General features: G+C 44.4%; 1 protein-coding gene across 4 annotated transcripts in view; it reads right to left on the minus strand.

Annotated features, from left to right (window-relative positions):
- The window catches only part of TSPAN18 (tetraspanin 18), a 208,560-nt gene extending 201,159 nt beyond the window's left edge, over positions 1-7,401 (minus strand). For 3 of the 4 annotated variants that reach the window (XM_083371077.1, XM_083371075.1, XM_083371078.1), the window contains exon 1: positions 7,253-7,401. The gene's annotated coding sequence lies outside the window, so the exon portion shown is untranslated. The remainder of the gene's footprint in view (positions 1-7,252) is intronic. The other variant, XM_083371076.1, reaches the window with a different exon arrangement.
- Between the last annotated feature and the right edge of the window lie 1,326 nt (positions 7,402-8,727).

An 8,727-nucleotide genomic window follows, 5' to 3' on the forward strand; every position in this document is an offset into this window, starting at 1 on the left:
AAGTCAGCAAGGGAATGAGTAATTTACTGCTATTGTCAACCGAAGTGCATCGAAGTACAGTATGGCTTCACTTAGTACAATTCCAGTCGGCATTCGGAAAAACACTGCCCTTGAGAGCCCACTTGAATTATATTAACTGGCAGGATAAAAAGCCCAGAAGCCTGTGGAAGGATAGCCATGATAAAACCAGAATGCCAGCTTTTCTTCTTCTTCTTTTTTCTTGGAAGTATGAAGAACACTGAGTTGGCAAAGCCTCAGTGACAGACGTAAGTTAGCAAAATATAAAAACAACTAACATCATCTATTTACTCAAGCCCATTCTATACTAAATCCTTCTTTGTGATTTACTGACCTCATAAGAGTTGAATAAGAAAAAAAGCAGGGATTGAATGAAGCTATAATTCAACATGGAAGGCAAAGCAGATTTGTCACACAGTGTTAAAAATAAGAACCAGACTGTCTTAACTGAAGTGACCCAAAATAAAACAAATGAACTAAAATTATGGTGGTTTTATTTTCATTTTTAACTTGTACTACTCTTCTGTCTACTTCCATTTAAAGGTAAAATGCAGTGTAGTAACTAAACAGACACATACATAGAACTTAGGAAGGAAGTTAGATCTGGTCAGCAGTTTCATAAACATATACTTCATTATTTTTTCTTTCCGTCACTTCATATGAAAACTGTAACACTAAACAATGAGCCAAACATGACATCATCTTGGGATAAAGATGTTGTACTGTACTAGAGATAGATAAAATGGGGCCTACTTTCAAAACCAACATCTCTATGAAGTAACAGTAGTTACATTTGACTGTTAAACACATCAGGACTCAACAAGTCAGGGATGGGAGTCTTGTGCTGGTAAATGTAATTGTGCCTACGTTGAAAGATTTTCATTGTCCAAAATTGTTTTTTTTTTCCTGCTCTAGCTAGCTCTTCTGAAATATTTAAATTTTCATTAAGTGGGCATTGTTCAAAAGGGTCTCAGCAACAAAGAATAGTTTCATTTCAAGACTGGATCTGAATTCATCTGATGTTCATGAAACATGGTGAATTCATACATTTGAAGTGTGGAACTTATCCTCGTTGTATAAATCACCTACAGGTAACCAGGAGTTGCTCAGAGTCCTTGGAAGTCTCCTATATATCCCAGTCTACCAACTACACTGGGAATAGCACCCACCTGTTATTCTGCTCCCTCCATCCAAAGTGGCTCCTCTCTCATGTTCCTGCTTCTACTGCAATATATCGGAGAAGATGATTTAGGGAAATTGTCTACACTGTTCCCAAGCAAAATGACTGGCAGATGGGTGATAGGAGAAGACGCACGCCACGTGACTCAAATCTCCATTACAGGCTTTTCTTCCATTGCCAAACCATTCATGCATTCATCCATTCTTTCATAGATACTATAGATCGAAAAAACTAGTTAGCTAGTTGCTTTGATTTATTCATTAAGACTTATATATCTACCTATATTGAAACCACAATCCTGGACAGCACACAAGCGGTAAAAACAACAGAAACCCACAAACCATCAGAATAAAAATCTAATAAAAAAATCTATTAAAAACTCATGGCACCCAGAGCAGAACTCTCCCACACATCCACACTGTGCCTTTGCTTCAGGCTCACCCCACTCCAACACTCATGGGAACAGGCCTTATAGAAGAGTGGGGGACTGGCAAGTCTCTGGGGGGAAGGGTGTTCTACAGATAGTAGTTCCAGAGTGAGCTACCAGAACACAAACGCTATTTTAAAAATTACCAAATAAATAGATTGGCATCATCATATTAAGGGCTGACACACTCAGAACAGAAGATATTCAATCAAAAAGTCTAGATGAACAAGTATATTTATAATTAATGCCAAAATAACTAGGGTCAGTGCCAACCCTAGACAAAATAAAATCCATTATTGGGGCATGTGTCTCAAGAAAGCTATCTCTTGAGTTGCTGCGTAGCGAACATCTGATAATCCATCTCCATTCAATCTTGACTGCTGGGCAGGCAGAAAAGAAGCTTTTTCAGATAACCAAATCCCTGGCTGCACTAGGCTTTATATTAACTGCAGTCTTCTCTTCATTGCTAAGATCTAGTAGGAGAAAACAGGCATAAAGTGGGTAGAACTAGTGGTATTTTAATTATCTATATGTAGTGCTGGCTTAGCAACCACAATTGGACCCAACAACTCAGTCATTAAGTGAAGCAATTATTAAGTAAAAAATCATATGACTGTGCTTACAATATTACAACTTTTGTTTGCTTTAGTGTCAGAAGGATATCACGCCAGCTAACTGAGCTCAAATGGTAGCAAAGGATTTCAGGACTCAGCTCATAAAGAAGCTGGGTAAATCTTATAGCCCATTTTCTCCACTTCCCAAACTTTTGGAATGTTCACCTCAATGCTGAGATAATTAGAAAAAAGAGAATTAATGTTTGCATTTACATTCATTGGAGAGGAAGGGATTACAAGCGAGTAAATAGGCACACAGTGGGAAATACATATTGAAAGGAATATGCCAGGATGTTTGCCCAACATCTTCCTTGCCTGTTGCTTAGGAGGTAAAAGAAGTCTCTTAATATGAAACTGATTAGGACAGGGTTGTCAAACTGCCGGCCCATGGGCCCAATGCGTCATGCGGAAACTGCGCCCACCCCATTGCCGGCAATGGCAAAACAGTGCTGATACGTTGCGCAATGACATGTCTGGATTAGGGTGTTAGTTTCAGAGAGCTGCAAAAAGGCAGACGATTCTAATCAACTAATTTAAGGCACAGAGAACTTGTTAACATGCAGTTAGCACTTTTTAGGGAGCTCTGCAATGGGGAAAAAGCAACTCAGGAAGAGTGAGCTTATTTAAGCAATCTCTCTACCCTTTCGGGAGACGGTGGAATGGGTAAGACACAAAACAATCCACACAAACTGTAATGGTTTTGTGACAGAGAGACATGCTACAAAGATTATAAATGGCACTGGTTGGAAGTTAAGTTTTCATCACTGCTGCAACTGCAAATGATTGCTACCTAAGGCAGTCACTAAATGAGAACTACCTATATCTAGAGATAGAGGAGGCAGCTATGTGTGTACATGAGAGCATTCATCAACTGGCAGATTTCTGAGATATAAATTCATCATCTGTTGCCATGTATGATTCTCAGGGACAAAAAGGTTGTTTGCTACTTTTGCATCTGTACCTGAGAGAGAGAATTAGTCTTTGTAATTCTCCCACCTCAGGCACAATCAGTGTTTCCATGTTTACAGGAAGTCCTCAACTTATGATGGATCCCCCCCAAACTTATTAATTCAAAATTCCAACAGTTGCCCTCCAATGGTCATGTTGCCACTACCGATCAGGATTTACAGTCATCTCCAACATGATCCCAGAGTGACATGACCACGTTTTACACCATATATAGTTTTTGACAAAAAAAAAAACATCCCTTAGCAAACAATGGTTTTTTTCTTCAATCACAGCATTCACTTGACAATTTGAAATAATTTTGCATTTCTGAAAGGTTTCTCATAGCTCAGTTTTGCTCCATGGTTATGCTGGTGTATTCTACTATATGGCGCTACCCTTGAAGATTATTTGGAAATTACATCTGGTCCAAAATACAGTGATGCAAGCAATAATTAACACTTCTTATGCCCATATGATTATATGAGTGCAATGGCTGCCAGTCAATGTCCACGTGCAATTCAAGATGCTGGTCATCATCTATAATGCCCTTCATAGCATAAGGCTTGGTTATTTACAGAACCACCTATCTCTAATCATTTATGCCCAACTAACATGCAATGGAACATATTTTCCAAATTCCTCATCCAGTCTACAAGTCCTGCATCTCCTGATGTCTCTTATTCAAGCAGTAACAAGATCTAACCCTACTTAGTTTTTTCTGTATCAGCAAAGGTCCTCTACTGGGGTCCCTGACCAGGAAGACCATGTACAATAAGGAATGTGACATAGTGTTGCCCTACCAGGTTTAAATTATTTTGGACAAGTCCATATTTTACCCACACAAACACCACCTACATTTCTTCATATGTAAGAGGGCACCACATTGCTAAACCACATCTCCACCGAATGAAGGCAGATATGCACATTCCAGGATAATGTTGCAGGATCCAAACTGGGTTGGTCACCAGGATCAGTGATTTATTTTCCCATCTTTTGGACTCATGCTGTAGCCCATCCAGCACGAAGACTAAACCTCTGGTCCTGGTGATAGATCCAAATTGAATCCTATATCTCCATCTCTCACGCTAATTTTCTTTGTTCATCTCAGGGCTTTTTTTGTAAAAGAAAAAGGTGCCAGAACTCACACGTCATACAACCCGCCTTGCCTACCCTACAAGGTTCCATCCAAAAAAGGTGCCGGAACTCCGTTCTGAGCGTTCTATGAGAAAAAAAGCCCTGGTTCAACTAGCATGGCCTGAGTCCTGAGGCCTGAATTGGTTGCAGCTCAGCCTATACTTCATACAGTGGTGGGATTCAAATATGTGAACAACTGGTTCTCTGTGCGGATGCTGCTTCCGGAAGTCCATTCTGGGCCTGGGCAACAAAAAAAATTAGCTACCGGTTCTGCCGAACTGGTGCGAACTGGCTGAATCCCACCACTGACTCCATGCCTAAAAACATTTCTTAGGTAAGGCATGTCATACAGCCTCAAGGAGAAGAGGTAGAAATTTCGGGATAAATTATACCACTGTCCAGCTAGTTTCATAAGGAATTTTCCAGATGGGTAACCATTGCCTTTTTTTTCCTAAACTCATCTGTAGAAATAACACTCACAATATTATTGAGAACTACAATTCTATTAACTCTGACAAATGCAAAGATAAGCACGCTCATTTAACAACCTTTCCCCTTCTGGTGCCTCCAACAGCAGTTGGCTAGAGTGCTGGGAATTATACTCCAGTAATGTCTGGAGGGACAGCAAGCTGGGAAAGGGAAAGGCTACTTCAAAACTGAAGGTTTCAGGAAATATGAACTGTACAAACATGTTAAAGGAAGAAAGCAAGACTGAGAACTACAAATTACACAAATTTTTATTTTTATTTTAATTCCATTTATATCCCGCCCTTCTCCGAAGACTCAGGGCGGCTTACAAGCTTAGCAGTAGCCTTCATTCTATGTATATGCCTGCTTATTAGGGCTTTCACACACCCCCCAAGCGGCATTATTACAAAGTCAGCTTAATTGCCCCCAACAATCTGGGTCCTCATTTTACCTACCTTGGAAGGATGGAAGGCAAATGTCATCTTCTCACAAATACATTTATATAGGCCAGACGTGTCAAACACAAGGCCCGGGGGCCAGATCCGGCCCGCGAAGTGGTTTCATGCAGCCCGCGAAGCCATCCTGGAAACAGTGAGGGAACGGCCCCCACTGCCTTGGCCCTGGCCCAGAGACCCTCCTCCTGCCAGAGACCCTCAGATCTGTCCCACTCCTGCCCAGGCCCCCAAAGGCACCCTTGATGCGAACGATGTGGAGCTGGCCATGCCCACCCAGTAGGCCATACGCACTCTAGCCACGCCCACCCAGTAGGCCACGCCCACCCTGGCTTTACCCACCCGGCCCCTTGAGGGCAACCGCAATGCTGATGCGGCCCTCAATGAAATTGAGTTTGACACCCCTGATATAGGCAATTGTTCTCCACATTTTCAACTCAGCTTGCTTGCTAGCTCTTTGCAGGGCAGGAGGGTGTTGCAAAGATATTACTGAATGATTACTACAGTTATTTCTTGAACTTTTAACCAATGTTAAAAACATGCATTTGGCATGTGATGCTTATTAGCCATGTGGAGATCCGTGCTAGAGCACAGATAAAATAATAGGACTACTTGCAGAAAGAAAGTAATTCTTTGGAGAAGAAAAACTTCTACCATTACCATTAGTAGAAATAATAAAACTTAAAAAGACAAGAGCAACAGCTTACTAAATTAGCTTTGGAAGCTAAAATGCAGGCTTTGTTGAACAAGGGTAGGAAATTGAATATGAAAATGAACTGTAGCAGAAGGGGAGGATATCCGCCCCCCAAAAAACTATAGTATTTAGGAAATATTTAGTTTGATTCGCATAATCCAGAATCTCTAAGAACTTCTTTTCTATTATCAAATCTAAGCACAACTGAAAGCAAAGCATGCGCATCAAGTTTGAAAGGGGGAAATAGGACGGAAGAAGCCCTGCATAGCCCACTATCTGGAGGACTCTTCAAGAAAAACAAACAGCAAACACATTTCCCTTTGCCTCCATTTCCTCGCTTAAAATACCGACTTCAAATGCCCCAAAAGTTCTGAGGGTGGAGGACGGAGCACACCCCCTACCAATTAAACTCAGCCTCAATTGACTCTTAAGAAAACAACCGACGGGAACGTAGGAAGGCGGTCATTTACCATTTCCTTTTACAAAAGGAAACATCAGAAGGAATTCGGGGTAGATTTTGTAACTTCAGGATGAAGAAGAGAGAAGAAAGCTGAACGGGGAGCGTCGCGATAAAGTGTTTGGGGGGGGCGGCGAGGGAATCCACACCAAACTTCACATCTGGGCAGTCTCCCGAGACCTTAAGCTCCGACCGTAAAACGCGAGTTTAAAAATAAGAGAGTGGAGTAAAAGACCTCGAGGAGAACTAAGAGCCCGCCTGCCCTCCCGCTTTCGGACCCTTGGTAGGGAGTGAGAAAGAAAGATCACGAGGAACTTAGTAAAAGACGGCGGAGGGAAGGAGGAAGCCGGTGGGATCCCTCTAGCGACAGGCTGAGGACTGGGTGGCGCCTTTGGGCAGCCGCTGAGTAGCGAAGAGCCGGGTCTCTCCTTAAGCACCTGGGAGGTTTCACGGCTTGATAAGGGCTCGCCCGTTTGTCAGTACGGGCTTGTTCAGAAGACCCGGAGAAGCCGCAGCTCTCCGGGGGGGGGGGGATAGTGTCACTAATTTTATTCGCCTTCCGGGGAGTGTGTGGGGGGTGGAAAGAAAAACTGACCCGAGACCCAGCGATCTCTGGAGCACGTGAGAACTCCAGGGCGCGCCTGCGAGAAGCAGCGCCCGGGGCAGCAGCCGAACCGCTGCGCGGAAGGCAGGGCGGGTGGGTGGCGAGAAGCTGTTTCAGCGGGGGAGGGGGGGCAAAGTAATTGAGGAGAGAGAAGACCCCCCCACACACACACACACAGAGAGAGAGAGAGAGAGAAAGAGAGAGAGAGAGAGAGAGAGAGAGAGAGAGAGACGCGCTCTCTCCCAGGTTGTCTTACCCTCAAGAGTAGCGGGAGACAATCCAGCCCGCCCCGCGATCTCCTGCTCGCAGGCAGCGCTTAGCACAGCTTCCCACCACCACCACCAAGGGCAACTTTCGGCATAAGCCGCTAAGACGTTGGTTGCAGACCTCGGCTGCCTGCCGCCGGCGTTCAAGTTGGCGCTCGGTCCCAGGCGCTCTCTCTCTCTTGCAGCAGCCTCTCGGCGTTACGGGGCGGCGGAACCTTTTGCCCAGCAGCCTGAGAGAGCCGGAGTCGCCAGCTGCAGCTAGCTCCGCCCCGCCCCGCCCCCGGGCCCTTGCGCCGTCCCTTCCATGCATTGTTCGTGGCTCTCAGTCCCGCGCAGAAGAGAGCGGGCGCGTCCTGCTTGGCGTCTGCTTTTTTTTTATTTTAATCTCTTGATTGCCTTGGCCACTTCTCTGTTTACTGTCTTTCTTTCCTCGTCGGGCAGTTGCGCTCTCTCTCTCTCTCTCTCTCTCTCTCTCTCTCTCTCTCTCTCTCTCTCTCTCTCTCTCTCTCTCTCTCTCTCTCTCTCTCGTCCTCCCTCACCGCGAGTGTCTACCTTTTCCGGCTCTTGACTTCGAGGATCTCCCTCAGGAAACTTTTCGCCCTTGTTCTAGATCAGCGTTTCCCAACCTTAGGAACTTGAAGATGCGTGGACTTCAACTCCCAGAATTCCCCAGCCAGCTATGCTGGCTGGGGAATTCTGGGAGTTGAAGTCCACGCATCTTCAAGTTCCTAAGGTTGGGAAACGCTGTTCTAGATGAGTGGAGTGACAGTTAGGGAAAGGAGAACCTTTGGGATTGAACTTTCTGAACGTTAAAAAATAAAGAGGGTGAAAGAGAAGGTTAAACAGCCGCCATCCAGGGGGAGTCGAGCGAGGGAAAATTCAGACGGGACGGAGGAGAAAGAAACGAATACACGTTGATATAGAATTAATATGTAGGTTGCTATCCGCGCCAATTCTTAGGGCTTGAAAGACAGTGCGACAATTCCTAAGGGAGCCATATGGACTGCCAGGAGATACGATTGTTGAAACAGACAAGTATTCAAGTGCAGGTGTGTGCACAGCCTATATGAGAACACATATTGTCCAAAGCACCTGAAAGCAGGACAAGAAGCAACGGATGGAAACTAATCGAGGAGAGAAGCAACCTAGAACTAAGGAGAAACTTCCTGACAGTTAGAACAACTAACCAGTGGAACAACCTGCCTCCAGAGGTGGTGAATGCTCCAACACTGGAAGTTTTTAAGAAGAGACTGGACAGCCATTTGCCTGAAATGGTATAGGGTTTCCTGCCTGAGCAGGGGGTTGGACTAGATGACCTCCAAGGTCCCTTCCAACTTATTATTGTTACAGTTTTATATGGGACTGTCAAATCCTACTCAGGTGGGTAAGATCAGGGTATCAAGAGCTACATGAATTGTAGTGAGATGTCTTTAAAGCTAGTCTGGGTGTTAATGCAGAATCTTGG

This window comes from Vipera ursinii (assembly GCF_947247035.1).
Source record: "Vipera ursinii genome assembly, chromosome: 1".
NCBI classification, from domain to species: Eukaryota; Metazoa; Chordata; class Lepidosauria; order Squamata; family Viperidae; genus Vipera; species Vipera ursinii.